The 15,910-nt window shown below is 42.0% G+C and overlaps 1 protein-coding gene and 1 long non-coding RNA gene across 3 annotated transcripts in view; one reads left to right on the top strand and one right to left on the bottom strand.

Moving 5' to 3' along the window:
- The window catches only part of LOC309538826, an 87,909-nt gene extending 74,903 nt beyond the window's left edge, over positions 1 to 13,006 (bottom strand). The window contains exon 1 of the long non-coding RNA XR_014222358.1: positions 12,932 to 13,006. This is a non-coding gene — a long non-coding RNA (uncharacterized lncRNA). The remainder of the gene's footprint in view (positions 1 to 12,931) is intronic.
- The window catches only part of CDH12 (cadherin 12), a 666,500-nt gene that overhangs the window by 185,558 nt on the left and 465,032 nt on the right, over positions 1 to 15,910 (top strand). The gene's annotated exons all lie outside the window — the stretch shown is intronic.

The raw sequence follows: 15,910 nt of genomic DNA, 5'->3' as shown, positions 1-15,910 counted from the left end.
TTTGCACTCATTTGAATTTTGCGATGCAGTTCTCCAATCAAATGATGTTTACGAAATGCATATATTAGATTAGTGTGCATAAAAATAGATGTATTAGTTAAAATACCACACAAAAATTCACAATATTAGGTGAAATTGCTTGCAAAATGTGTTTTTAAAGGAAAAATATGCACTGAAATACAATTATGAATGTGGGGGTGCAAGGTGACCAGGCTAGTAAAGATTGGGCTTTTTAATCCATGTGTTAAAATGGATATAGGACCCTTGTGGCTTAAGATATGTGCATTAAATTCTTCTTTGGATTAGCCGCTTAACCACTGGTGCTGTGGATTAAGCCACAGAGCCTAGGACTTGCCGATCAGAAGGTCAGCAGTTCGAATCCCTGCGACAGGGTGAGCTCCCGTTGCTCAGTCCCTGCTCCTGCCAACCTAGCAGTTCGAAAGCACGTCAAAGTGCAAGTAGATAAATAGGTACCGCTCCGGTGGGAAGGTAAATGGTGTTTCCGTGCGCTGCTCTGGTTCGCCAGAAGAGGCTTAGTCATGCTGGCCACCTGACCCGGAAGCTGTACACCAGCTCCCTCGGCCAATAAAGCGAGATGAGCACCGCAACCCCAGTGTTGGCCACGACTGGACCTAATGGTCAGGGGTCCCTTTATCTTTACCTCTTATTCTTTGGTGCTCACTCATAGCTTAGTAAGACTGTCTTCCAAAAACACGGTTTTAACAGTGAATCTGTGACTGTGGAGGTCAATTCTGGATCCACACACCCTTCCACAGTGGGGACATAGGTTTCCAGGCAGGAGTTGATCACGGTGAGGGTTTGCCAAGTGTGCCTTCCTCTTAGCACGTTTCTCCCTTTCATCCTGAGTTCAAGCATCTTCAAAGCCCATGACACCTTTGGTAAAGGCTGTTCTCCAACTGGAGTGCTCGTGGGCCAGTGTTTCCCAGTTGTCAGTGTTTATATTACATAATTTTTAAATTTGCATTGAGAGAGTCCTTAAACCTCTTTTGTTGACCACCAGCATTTCACTTTCCATTTTAAAGTTTGGAATAGAGTAGTTGCTTTGGAAGTTGATAAGCAGGCATCCGCACAGCATGACTGGTCCAACAAATTTGATGTTGAAGAATTATTGCTTCAACACTGATGATCTTTGCTTCTTCCACTACACTGGCATTAGTTCACCTGTCTTCCCAAGTGATGTGTAAAATTTTTCAGAGACACTGTTGATGGAATCTTTCGAGGATTTGGAGATGGCGTTTATCAGTGGTCCATGTTTCACAAGCATACAGTAAGGTTGGTAGTACTATAGCTTTGTAAACAAGCATTTTGGTTTCCCTGCGAAACACTTTGGTCCTCAAACACTCTGCACTTCATCAAGAGAAAGCTGCACTTGCAAAGCTCAGGCGATGCTGGATTTCAGCATCAATGGCAGGCCTTGTGGAAAGATAACTGCCCAGGTAGGAGAAGTTTATAGCTCCCTTGGATTAGCACATGTGAAGGATAATTAAACCATATCTTGTGTGCTGAACCTGAATCTGTAATCCTCTGGAATCAACATGGATTCAAATGAATGTAGGCAGCCTAATTTCCTTTGGAGTAATGATCCATTAGCACAACAAAGGGAAGAACAAATCTCATTTGCAAAACTGTGGGTTTCCTCTCTCCTTCAACTGGGAGGTTAGTTTGGAAAATAATACCAGTGTTTGAGAGGGAGAGCATGACAGTTTGCAGTTAAGCAATGGGGGTTAGTAAGCAGTGTACAGGAGAGAGATGCTGACATTGTTCTTGGAAGCAATGCTTTCTTAGAATGTTGATGCACTGAACATCCTCCACTGAAGGCTTCAGGTTGTATATTCGTGTAAATAAAACCATATACCACAAAGCCACTGTAGTCTCCATTGTGCCTAATTGTAAAAAAAAAGAAACATAAACTCTGGGTTAAAGTACACCTGGTACCCCAGGAATCTTGCACTAATCTGTGATAGGAGTGGCATGTAACAATACTGAAGAATTTTCATGAGGATCATTCATAAATAAATAAATAAGCAAGCAAGCACTGCAGAAATGTGGAAAACAGAATTTCAAATTGGAAAAATGAGAAATAGAGCGAACCAAAATTTGACATTTGGATGTTTACTACGGTTAACTATGGGGGCCCTCCTTAAAGTGACGCAAGTGTTTCTGTCAATGATCTATTTTACCAGTAAAATCTATTGATCATTACTGAATTTATTCTATAGGCTGCTTTAACATTTTAATGATTTTTTAAAATAGAAAAACTTGATTTTTAAAAATAACACGATTTATTATTTCAAATTAATTGCATTGAATGTGAAGAAGATTGAGCTGTGGGAGAAGCAAAAAAAAAGTGCAGAATTACTACTGATAAGTTTGGGACATAGAAAGCCACTTTACACAGTAGGCAAGATTGCTACAACAGAAGCAGAGCTTCTCATAGGAAAACCAATGAAACCTGATTAGGGATGAAAGAATCAATCATTTTCCTTTTTATTTATGCTCTGCCAACTGTTGCTTTATATCTGTTTTTTTTAATAATACATAAACCCGGCCAGGGTAACTTTAAAAAGCAGATCAACATATGTTAAAAACAACAACATGTCCTGAAATGTGGGCATGACTTATCTCTGGTACCCAACATGGTGTACTCCAAATATTATTGAACTACAACTCCCATCAGGCCCAGCCAATGTGGCCAGTGATCAGGGATTATGGGAGCTGTGGTCCAGCAACAACAGAGGAGTGGGTCCACCATGTTGGTTATGTCTATGTATAGACCAGGGGCTTTTTTCAGCCAGAACTCACTGGAACTCAGTTCTGGCACTTCTCAGGTGGACACTGTTCCCATTATGAGAACAAGGGAGGCGTTCATAGTGAGTTCTGATACCTCTTTTTCTAGAAAAATATGTTTGCACTGCGGGATTACTGGATAAGTGAAACTGGCCTTTTTCTTTAGCAGACAGAGTCCGTCTCAGGCCTAAGGTTATGTAGCTTCATACGACAATTTGCACATGTTCCTTGTCCCATAACAGCCTATGCATTTCTCAATGTGGGTTCTTCACTAGCATGAGAGGAAAGTGTTACCCTTAATCATACTTGAAACCCAAAGGAATTGAGGAATACAAGGCATTGTGGTTTTGGGTTTGTTTTGCTTTTTAGCAGTCACTAACAAGGCTTGCAACTGCAGTCTTGCCTGACACAAGGATTAATTGCTGCTAACTTACTCACTAACCCTTCAAAAAAATCACACCTCCTGCTGCAAGCAAACAATGGAAATAGGCACTTGAGCAGCGGTTTTTCTGTCAAACAGCATAATGTCCCACCTGGCAGTGCAGCTGGTACAGGGCATTGGCAGCTTGCCAACCCATCTTATTTTCAGATACTTGCCTTGCACTCTGGCGAAGGGCGGGGGGGGGGTGAGAATCCAACACCATAAAGCAGAGAAGAGATAGGGACTTTGTAATGAAACTTGACTTACGAAGTTATCGTGTATCTTTTTTTTATATACTTCAGGCCGCTATCAATAAATTGTGCAATGAATGTTTGATATTCAACTAATTGGGTTTGTTTTTCTGTTAGCTCTGCTTCTGAGAGTCTGAAGTGTCTAATCGGTAGATACATTAAATTACACAGTGGAGTGGTTGGGCGGGATAAAAGAACAAGAATGGGGGTTGGATTGCACTGTCTAAAGATGAATATGGCTTAGAACAACCTTCGGATTCCTTCATGGAGAGTATTGTAAATATGTAGCACATTCCCTTCAGACCACTTATTAAATGTGCTGTTGTCTGACTAGTGCGAGCTCCTGTGGAACCAGGCAAGAAGGATGAGCCTGTGTATGTAAATCACTGTGTGAAGGTAAAGGTAAAGGACTCCTGGATGGTTAAGTCCAGCCAAAGGCAACTATGGGGTTGCGGCACTCATCTCACTTTCAGGCTGAGGGAGCGGGCATTTGTCCACAGATAGCTTTCCAGGTCATGTGGCCAGCATGACTCAACCACTTCTGGAGCAACAGAACACTGTGACAGAAGCCAGAGTGCACAGAAATGCCGTTTACCTTCCCTCCACAGCGATACCTGTTTATCTACTTGCACTGGTGTGCTTTCGAACTGCTAGGTTGGCAGGAGATGGGACAGAGCAACAGGAGCTCACTCCATGGCGGGGATTCGAACCACTGACTTTCCGATCAGCAAGCCCAAGAGGCTCAGTGGTTTAGACCAAAGCGCCACCTGCTTCACTGTGTGAAGACATTTGGGACACACACCCCTGAGGCCCTTGCTGTCTTTCACCTAGTGTCTGTTGCACACCATTTTAACTAGGACAGAGGTAGTCAATGCGGTACCTTCCAGATGTTGTCAGACTCTAACTCCCACCAGCCTCAGCCATCTTGGCCAATGATGAGGGATGATGGAAACTGTGGACAAATGGCACTGTGCTGGCTAGCCCTGCCCTAGAATGCAGCTATGATTGCCGTTAACAACAGCTGGATGTTTAATAAAAAAAAGTCTCACCCTCAACTTCAGATTCCTTGGCAAAACAACAAGCAGCCTATACTTATGAGGACCTGATTATCATGCCCATTCATCTCTCCAACATACTGGTATATTTATTTTTTCATATTTTTATATTTTCATATTTTTCATTACTCTAGGATATGTGACGGAGCTATATTTATTTATAAAATTACACCTTCCTTTCCAATGATACTTCCAACTGCATTTAGAGAGTGGAGTATAACTCTTAACATCTCCATTTTAATCATATTTGGACTTCCATCAACTCTTCCTTAACCGTAAGGAAAGTTGATCATATTCCAATGTTGTAAATGGACAACTGTTGAACCTAGATGGTTTATTAGAGTAAGTAAATTGGTTGGGATAGGGGGTTGATAATTATCCTCATTCTTATTTTAATGACTCAAGTGAGTGGATGTGACCTGATTACAACTCCTATAATATGAGAGCAAAGCGCCTATGTATCTGCAGCCTGTAATTTTGAGCATTATTACAAACCCACCAGAGGTGAATAATATCTGTGACACTCTACCATCTGGTTGTGTGACCACCTGTCCTTTGCTCCTGATGTTCTTTTCTCTGCTGTGTCCCAAACACTCTCAATATCTTTTTTGACTACTCAGGGCCCCTCCCGAAATCCTTTTTATAGTACATTCATGATTATTTGTGCTCATGAGGGTATTGTGGCAATTGTATGCAATCCTGCTTTCAATACTGTTTGCACCTGCAAAGGTAAAAGGTAAAGGATCCTTGGACAGTTAAGTCCAGTCAAAGGCGACTATGGGGTTGTGGTGCTCATCTCGCTTTCAGGCCGAGGGAGCTGGCGTTTGTCCACAGACAGCTTTCCAGGTCATGTGGCCAGCAGGACTAAACCACTTCTGGCACAATGGAAAACCATGAAGGAAGCCAGAGCGCATGGAAATGCCATTTTCCTTCCTCCAGTAGTGGTACCTATGTATCTATTTGCACTGACATGCTTTCAAACTGCTAAGTTGGCAGCAGCTGGGACAGAGCAATGGGAGCTCAGTCTGTCGCTGGGGTTCAAACTACCAACCTTCTGATTGGCAAGCCCAAGAAGCTCAGTGGTTTAGACTACGGCACCACCCGCGTCCCCTCGCACCTGCAAAAGATGGGGTTGACAAAGTGCTTTGTTTCCAATTGATGTGTGTCCTATAACTTCCTGTTGAAATCCTGTAAGTTTCCATACCACAAATCTTCTAGTTTGTTTTTGTGTGTATGTGCTGCTTTTGCTGCGCTCTGGTGCAAGAGTGCCCCTCTAGATGGCAATAATGCAATAAAATTGCAGAAGCACTGCAGAAAAACTAACACAGTGGGATGGTGTGTGGATGGTCCAGTAGAAATCTACCTTTAATGCATTGCTATTGTGTCATTGCCATACACCCACAAAACAAAACCACGATCAAGATTAGCCCTTAGTTTCACTTGCTCCCACTCCAGGGAAAAATGGCAAGGTTCAAATAATGACATTTCCCTCCTCCCACACCTACACCTAAAGAGGGTCCAAAATGACATCTCGTTTCTGTTAGGGCCAGCTCATTAAAAAGACTTTATACACAATTCAGACACATTCCTGCCTTTATAGTGTTTCCTCCTGCTGCATGGCAGTAGCAGCCCTAAGCTCTGCCCTTCTTTTGCCTTTTTGGAGAGATTGTGGAGGGATGAGTTGGATTTCCTAAGTTTTCTACCCAATCAGGTTTCCACAAGTGTTTAAGTCTTTGAGGGGAGAGAGGCAGCCAGATATTGTCTCAAAAGAACCTGGAAGCAAATATAGCGTGAACACACCCAAAATCATTGTGGAGTGTTGTTGATGGTGGTGGTGGTGTTTATATCAGATATCAAAGGCCGGGGTAAGGAGTTTGTCAATGGAAACTTTGGGATCAATTTATCTCTAGAGACAATGTGGTGCACCTCCAGCTCTGAAGTCAAACGGCTGCATTAGCAGCACTGAAGTGACCTCCCTAGAGCGCAAGCCTACACATTGTGTCTGGAGGTCCTGGGTTGCCCAGACCACGAGACTCCACTCTTGGCCTTGCTGATATGGTCCAAAGGAAAGCAGACCAATACATTTGGCGCCAGCTTGGCTGCAGAAGTTGCTGGAAGGAGGTGTACGAGGTGCAATCCAACCATCGAAGGGACTCCATTCCTGATTTGTGTAGGGATTACTCCTACAAGGCAGCAGAGGTTTAGGATCAGAACTTTCTTTCTTGGTGGTTGATGAACCCCATCGGTCCCTCACTTCCCTCTACAGAACATGCAGAAACTGCTTATTGATCATTGGACCCATTATTGGTCTCACCCGCTCAATCTGCTGGAGCCTGTCTTTGAATGAAGGGGAAGTCCCTAGCTCACCGAAGGTTTAAGACCCATTAGCTACCCTCACCTGGTTTAGCTGGCCAGTTGAAACTGTTTCCTGAGGTGTGGCCTCTGTCACTTGCTTACAGTCCATAGGTGGGCCAACTTCTCAAGAAGAGGCACAATCTGTCCCCCACCAGAGGTATTATCCCTCCTCTAACATCCCACAAACCCTGAAACAGACAATGAAATAATGAAGGAACAGGGTTTGTAATGGGTCAGTCACACTTTTTCGTAATATATATTTAACCAAAAGAACAAGTTCTTTCCCTGCTTTTAAATTGGTGTAGGGATAGGACGGGCTATTTGTCAACCAATAGTCCTCACCCTCTGTTGGCAAGTAATCCATCTTTTGCCCAAACATGTATTCAGGGACCCACTTTTTATTTTTGCACCATGTGTTGGTTCTGACTAGTTAAAGAGTAATCTTTTAGACTAACTGAAATATGGCAAACAACATACAATAATGCATGACTATTTGGGAGGTGTGGGAACTCAAGCAATGTTCCCTGGTTTGAAGGGGGGGAGGATAATTGAAGGTAGACAAGAGGATTCCTTTTTTATTACCTGTCAAATGTTGGGAGGGTGTGACCAACTTCCAGGCTAATCAAACCATAGATTTAAGACTTCAGGCATTCCAAGCTACTATAATAGAAGCTTCTACCATGCTTCTATCAGGTACTAAAGCCACCAACATTGTGCTTTAAAGTATAAATTCAAAGATATACGCACCAGTTTATGAAATGCCATTCTGTGTTACCTATTTTGACAGAACAAAATTAGCAACTTAGCTGTAGCATGTAATATGGTTTGCTAGCTTGTCATCTGTGTATGCCATACTTAATTCAATTCCTGCCTTGCAGGCATTGATGCTCTTGGCCCTTTGATCTTTCCTTATGGCAGGCTAATAATTCAGTTTGATTGTAGACTGTGCCCCCCCCCGCTTTACAAGCATTAATGTACTGGAGATTTATTGAGTGCTAATGGACATGTCACCAGTGCATTGGACTCGACAAGACAACTCAAGACCCACCAGCCATGTACACAATGGTAACATAATCCCTGACCTTCGTGGCCTCATATTCTAAAAGCGCATATTGGAAGAGCACGCAGTAGTAATCACTAATGTGGATTAGATGGAAACTGTGGCTCCGAGCAAGCATATACTGAAAGTGTAGATGACGCCTGCTGTTTGCTACATTTGTTCTAAGCACGTTGACATGCACTCTGGCTGAGAGGATGGGAATCTCATAAGGCCAACTTGAAAGGCAACATGGGCATAGCTGTCAACTTACAGATTTGAAAATAAGGGACCAGCAGCCTCAAAAATAAGGGATCAGCAGCCAAAATAAGAGATCAACAATTACTTTGATAAAATACCTATTTTGTTGCGTGCAAATGGCTTTAGATACGTATTAGGTCCATAAATTACCATATAGCATATATTCAACACAAAAAAACAGCAACAATTTGTTGTTGACAAAGGACAGCTGGACATAGAAAGGGCCCCATTACCTTCAGTAGCTTATTTCATAGAATCATAGAGTTGGAATAGATCACAAGGGCCATCGAGTCCAACCCCCTGCCAAGCAGGAAACACCATCAGAGCACTCCTGACATATGGTTGTCAAGCCTCTGCTTAAAGACCTCCAAAGAAGGAGACTCCACCACACTCCTTGGCAGCAAATTCCACTGTCAAACAGCTCTTACTGTCAGGAAGTTCTTCCTAATGTTTAGGTGGAATCCTCTTTCTTGTAGTTTGGATCCATTGCTCCGTGTCCGCTTCTCTGGAGCAGCAGAAAACAACCTTTCTCCCTCCTCTATGTGACATCCTTTTATATATTTGAACATGGCTATCATATCACCCCTTAACCTCCTCTTCTCCAGGCTAAACATGCCCAGCTCCCTTAGCCGTTCCTCATAAGGCATCGTTTCCAGGCCTTTGACCATTTTGGTTGCCCTCCTCTGGACACGTTCCAGTTTGTCAGTGTCCTTCTTGAACTGTGGTGCCCAGAACTGGACACAGTACTCCAGGTGAGGTCTGACCAGAGCAGAATACAGTGGCACTATTACTTCCTGGGACATCATCAATAAGGGACAGCAGCGGGACATGGCACTGGGATAAGGGACTGTCCCGCCAAATAAGGGACACTTGACAGCTATGAACATGGACCCCAAACAAATGTTCATTTAAGATGATGGAACAAAATGTTCCTAACTGCACTGATTTTAATGCCTCTGAAGATACTGTCAGTCTATCCGGTTTGATATAAACGGCCTCGGTCCTGTATACCTGAAGAGCAGCTCCACCCCCATCGTTCAGCCTGGACACTGAGGTCCAGCGCTTAGTGCCTTCTGGCGGTTGCCTGACTGTGAGAAGTGATGTTACAGGGAACCAGGCAGAGGCCCTTCTTGATAGTGGCACCTGCTCTGTGGAACGCCCACCCCTCAGATGTCAAGGCAATAAGCAACTATCTTACTTTGAAAATACATCTGAAGGCAGCCCTGTTTAGGGAAGTTTTTAATGTTTAATGCTGTATTGTGTTTTTAATATTCCGTTGGGAGCCACCCAGAGTGGCTGGGGAAACCCAGCCAGATGGGCTGGGTATAAATAATAAATTATTATTATTATTATTATTATTATTATTATTAGTCATCCACTTTAGCATGATGGTTCTAAAATTGCTTTGCTTTGGATGCTGCAGTCAAACTGAGCAGAACTGAACCCTCCACTCACTATCTGCAGGGGTCTGCTTTGCCAGTGTGCTGTTTGCAGGATTGGAAAGGACCACAGAGATCCCAAGGCAGGAAGAAGCAAACTAATCCCTGGGTAGGGAGAAGGGAGAGGAGGGGAAAAGAACTGACTACCACCCCTGTGTTCAAGGTCATTTGGTCTCTTGTTATCTATCATCTGTCTAGCTATCTGCAGACGTCAAATTTATTTGGAAAGATTGGATCTCTCGGTTATTGCAGCTCTTTTGATTTCTGCTATATTCAACACTCCTTTCTTCTATCACAACTTTTTAAAAGTCTTGAATCTATTCTATAATGTTAGGTGACAGGTCATCCTTGCTTCAGGACTATTTACTAATAAGCTCCCCAAATAAGTGACTTGTAAGAAAAGTTAGAGGTGGGCTACAAAGTTCAACATGCAGTTCCCCTCCTTGTTAGTATGACAGTTAGCCCCAGGCAGGTAGAAATAACCAGCACTGGAATACTACTTTTGAGTCTAGAGAAAAATGCCAAGGGGAATTAATTAATCCAGCATCTATTGAGGCCTGTGTGTATCCTGGTTAGATAACATGTTACCAATTTTATAAGCTCCCCATATAAATGTTAATAAACCTCCCGGACTGCAGTGACTTTCTTTATGGTCTGAAGGCGTGTGACATTGTTTTTATGTACTCCAGAATTAATACACAGAAAATGAATGATTTCTATTAGCAGCAACTGCCTAAGGGTTTCCGAATTGCAGAGATAAAAAACAAAACACCATTCTATTTCTTTCCAGGAGTGTGATTTTCCATCCACTTTCATTTCATACAGTAAGCACCTTAGCAAAAAAAACCCCAAAAAACGAACAAAACACTAACAAAGCACTGCACAAACAGCACTGCACGTTTAAGAATTGGCTCTTTTCTACAGAAGAACAGCATAATATTACCTTAGGAACATCATAGCTAAGGTAAAAGAAATGGAAAACATTGGACATCTCTGGAGAACAAAAAGAGTTCACGAGGTGTGCATGTGTGTGCATTTTGCAGAATTTTGATGTGTGGGCTGAACTTTTCTTCAGGTTCAGCTGGAGAAACATGAAAGTACCGTGAGTAATATTTCCACTGTAACTCTTCCTCAGTCTTACTTTTGGAAAACTCTGTGGAGAAAACTCCAGTTGACTCTAAATTTTGTTTTATGCAATGTCTGGTGGATAGCTAGAGAAATTCAGAACTCCTTGTGGAATTTCATGAACTTTACCCCAATGCTTTTTGATTCCTCAAAATTGGGGGGGGGTAATACTAAAGGAGGAATCCCCACATTTCCTTTCCATCTCAGCTTAGGCTACTTGTCAGTGGGAAATTGGAGGTGGAGGTGGAGACGCTCCTTCAGGTATACTGGAGTGAGGCCAGTATTACAATCATTCTAACATTTCAAAACTTGACTTCCCTCCTCTTCTTTCTGTGGTTCCTTAAATTGGTTTTCAACATTTCCTTCAGATTCTAAATTAACTTATTCTTTTATTCATCCACTTTAAATATATGCTCTTATGAAATTGCAAGTTATTACAATAATCCTGCCAATGTCCTTATCTGTTTACAGTTTGTTTGTAAATATTCAATAACCCATTTCCATTCTTTTATAAAAGTTTGCTATCTTGATTTCATGCATGCACACGAAAGCTTATACCAAGAACTAACTTAGTTGGTCTTTAAGGTGCTACAGGAAGGAATTTTTTTATCTTATTTTTCCAGTAAGTTTTGCCATTTTGGCATATTCCATAAGTTTTTGTATCCATTTTTCTTTTGTTGGGAATTCCTCTTCTTTTCATTTTGGGGCAAGGGACGAAGCAAGCTTGGCTGATCTGAAGTTGGCATAAATTGGGGGGGGGGAAGTTATAAGGGGGAAATTTAGGCTAGATCCTAAGTATAAGTTGGGCCAGCAAAATAGGTAGTATAAATCAAACACTATTTTAAATTCTTGTTTTCCCTCTGCTGGGATTATGGTGGCTCAGCCAGTGGTAGCTTCACTGATAGACAGCACTTGGCTCTGGTGTAACTTTCATAAAATCATATAGTTGGAAGAGAACCCAAGGGTCATCTAGTCCAACCCCCTGCAGTGCAGGAATCTTTTGCCCAAGGTGGGGCTTGAACCCACTGTTAGAATTCCTGTTCTGTGATTGCAGTCATGGGATTGTTGTCTTTCACATGACAGTGTATGTTTTGACTAAACAGAGTGGGAAGTGACAGAGACAGGATGTTTGTGTTACTGCATTCCGTGAAGTGGGACTATTGTCCTTTGTTCTTTTTCTCTTTGCTGTTTGATGCTAGAGAGAGAGGGAGCCATGTTTCAATGCTCTGTGTGTGTTTATATGTAAATAAAGTAGATTAGCCAAAATGATGAGTTGCTGAGGTCTGTTATGGAATTGCACAAACTCTGCGGATCCCTAAGTGTGTCGGTGTTGGTTGGCATCGGTCGCTGTGATGTTCAGGCTGAAGAAAGCTTTTGAAGCTCCCAAATGAAAGACCAGGAGGGGGAGAACATGCCAGTTGGGCATGTTTCTCTGCCAGGGTCCTACTCAAGTGTAGGCTGAACTCCTGACACCCACAACCCTCAGATTTAGAGTCTCACACTCTACTGACTGAGCTATCCCAGCTGCCCAACTTTATAACAGCTTAATTTACACAGGCTTGATTTATGAAATTTCTTCCCTTGAATCTAAAAACAGTCTAACAACAACCCAGTGTGCATATCTGTTTATATGAGGTAAAAAATAAATAAATCTATTCATCATTTGGTAAATTTCTTGCTAGTGTGTAAATGCTGAGGCAGAAAGATCAGTTTCTGTGAACCATAAGCAGGAGGGGAAGAATACACTCAAAGGCTGGTGATAAGATTGTATAGATTTTTATTATTATTAATCTAAGCTAGAAACAATCACAAACAAAGCATTCCTTTTGGCCAAACAATATTTTCTGCTTGGTTACAGCTATTTTCTTATGAATATAAATAATATAATATCAGCCTGTGATCAAAGCCTTCAAATTCCATTTTTATCAAATATAGTGAGGGAGGAAAAGTAATATTGTGCTTTCTCTTTTCTTTGGGAAATTATAGCCTTTAGAATTTCTGGATGTGTGCAAAGCACACAATTAATTGGAAATCTTATGCTGATATATCTTAATACGAAATAATCCATATGGTTATTACATAGACCAGAGTAAGGACGGTACGAAAAACTCATTTTTACTGAGAGACATTTCAAACAGGATAGCTATGGAAAATATTGAGATATTATAGGAACCACTCACCTTTTAATTTCTTCGCTTTTAATGTCTAGTTCATCACATGCCCTGTCACTGCTCCAAGCCCACTCCACTTCATCGGCCTGCTATTGTGGGTGTGGTGAAACTCACAGTAAAGTGATTTCATTTCACTTATTTGTAGTACTAAGCATTTTGTCAGGAGCGAGCCAGCAAGCAGTCAATCACATGAAGTAAGTGGAGTTAACTCTTTATTAGAGAAACCAACAACAACCAGGATCTGCACAGAAGTTTTCAGCCTGATGAGCACAGCAACTCTTCTTCAGTCCCCACCTCCCTGCAGCTGTCTAAGTCATTTTCAGGATTTCCCCCAAGGAATCTGAGACTGCACCTGCGTGCCTGTCTCTGCTCCTCTTGCTTCATGTCTCTCCTGGTTCTGGTTGTAGACCAGGGGCAGGAAGGGGAGCCTCTTCACCAGCTGGACTCCTCTCTGTCACAGACTCGCCCCGCTCACTAAGCCCTGTTACCTCTTCAGCTTCTGACACCTGCCCCCAGTCTTGTCCCTCTTCTCCTTCGGACCACTCATCATTGTCCCACCACCAATCCCCTGGCTCTGAGCCTTCTTCCCTTGGGAGTTTCCCAGCTGGTTTCTCATAATATTCCTCTGCATCCAAACAGTTCATGACACATTGCCAAGAGGTGGAGGAGACACGAGGGCACAAAAAGCCACTATAGTGTAGCAGTTAGAATATTGGATTGTGACCTGGGAGGCCAGAGATCAGATCCCCGTTCAGCCATGGAGCTCACTGGGTGATCTGGGGCCAGTCACAGTCTCTCAGACTTCTCTACATCATGCTGTTGTTGTTGTTATATACTGAAGTTCTCACCCTGGGCCAGCAGGGGGATACTGTAGATAGTTTTCACTCAGGTCCACATATGCAAATAAGGGATTTAAAGTGACGTTCAATGATTGGATAGTTACAGAAAGTTGTTACAGTTGCGTTGTAGTGGAGCTCTATATAAGCAGGCTGGCTGAACCCTTCAGTTCAGTTCTGTTCTGGTCTGTGAATAAAGAAGATCTGTTTGAAGAATCGCTGTCTCGTCTGATATGTTCACCCACACCTTAACAGTTGTGTGGATAAAATGGAGAGAAGCAGGAACCAAGCAGGCTGCCACCATTTTTCATGGTCGATAGAACCAGGGTCCAATCACACAGGCATTTGCACCAATGCTATTGTTTCACCAAAGGCCACTGAAATAGTAGAAGGCAAAAGGGGTGGGTGGGGACAAATGCCCAATTAATTAAGATGTCCGTCTGGGAAATCAGATGCAGAATCCACCAGATCAGCTGCTTACTTGTGAGTAGCCTCAGCTCAAACAAGCTGTTTTGGAAATGCTGGGACTGGTGAGATGTTGCAGAATGCAGAAGGAAGTTGAAGAAGGAAGAGGCAGCAGAAATCTAGAGAAAAGAGGCTGTTTCTTGAGGGAGTGGCAGGAAGGCAAGCAAGCTATCAAGCAGGAAGGAAAGCAGACCAGAAAGATCCCCCTGGATTATGTGGGAACTGATGGAGAGCATGTGCTACATTTCCACCACCCCCATTATGAGTGTTCAGCATTTTAGTGTGAATATCTCCTACTAAGCACATTGTGTCTGCAGCTTCGACTAATGTACACTTTTCTTGCAAACAGCTTCTCCTAATATTTGCATATGCTATTTTCACTTAATATTTTCATATACACATTCCCCACCCCACCAATATATGCCTGTTTGTAAACATTCTTTGGCTGGAGAATTCGGGTAAGTGTGAATTTCAAGGGATGGTAGTGTTTAGTTCTCATGTTGTTTCAGAAAGTGTGGATTTGAGAAATTCAGATTTATATGCAAACTAAAATGTATGTGCAGAGGGCTGTATTTCATAGCACTGTGTAGGTTATCATTGTTGCTTCTATAAGCTGGGTATCAACAAGATCTATATAGGAAATTCTTCCTACAATATGCATGTAATATTATAAGGTTAGTGCTGCAGTCTTAAACCCTTCATTATTACATTAGGCTCAGGAGGAATATGCTCATTTGTTCCATCAAACATCACTATGGTTATCTCTTATCCAACCAGCAAGCTCATTGACAATCTTTATCTTGTTCGACCTAACAACAGTCCTCTAAGACAAAATAATCAAAATTCCATTTTTTGGTAGCAATGAGAAAATGAAACCACAAATGCCTACTTAACTGCCATAATTTGTCTGTAGTCTTGATAATCTGCCAGAAAATCCAGCTCTGGTTTTTCAGAATGCTCAGGTGTGACGGCTTTTCAGATGCTTTGGGTTGAAAACTGGGTCATCCATTATTAGGCAGAGAAATTTCCTCCAGTTTTATCGCCGCAAATGAAATTGGTCATTAGAGCTCTGTTGGCAGTGGGCTTTCTTAAAGCATGCTCATTTGTGTCACTAAATTTCCTAATAATAATGTTTCTGATGGGTTATGCAAAATGATAAATAAATGGCCATTTCCAATAAGTGAATTTTACTTGGGTCTATTAGCAGCAGGAATAGACAATTTATATTAATGAAAGGCTCAGTTATGGGCTGATTACAGGTGATGGTAGTGCTTTACATATTTTTAAATACTAATATTCATAGAATCAGCTAACAACTGGCTATTTTATTTTCTATATCTAAAGAGCATTTTAATTTTATGTATATTAAGAGCATGATTCACTTTCTGTGACACTCAGTAAATTGTGTTTTGCCATCTCAATACTACGAATTGCTAAAACTTGCCATCTGATTTCTGCATTATTTTGCGACTAAAAAGAACAAACCATGCAGAAGTTTGCAACGAAGTAGAAACAACATTTGTATGTAGGTTAAGTTTTTTCTAAGCTGAGGACTGCATCAAACATTTGGGAAATGAAAAATCAAGTGGATTGCTAAATTTCAATGCACACATTGGGCAGGGAGCAGAGCAGGTCATTTCACAATAGATCACACAAATATTGGCTTCTTCAAGCACTCCGATTGTGG

The sequence above is a fragment of the Podarcis vaucheri genome (genome assembly GCF_965113315.1).
Source record: "Podarcis vaucheri genome assembly, chromosome: 8".
In the NCBI taxonomy this organism is placed as follows: Eukaryota; Metazoa; Chordata; class Lepidosauria; order Squamata; family Lacertidae; genus Podarcis; species Podarcis vaucheri.
Note: the sequence above shows the minus strand (reverse complement) of the source record. Positions and strands in the feature narration are given on the sequence as shown.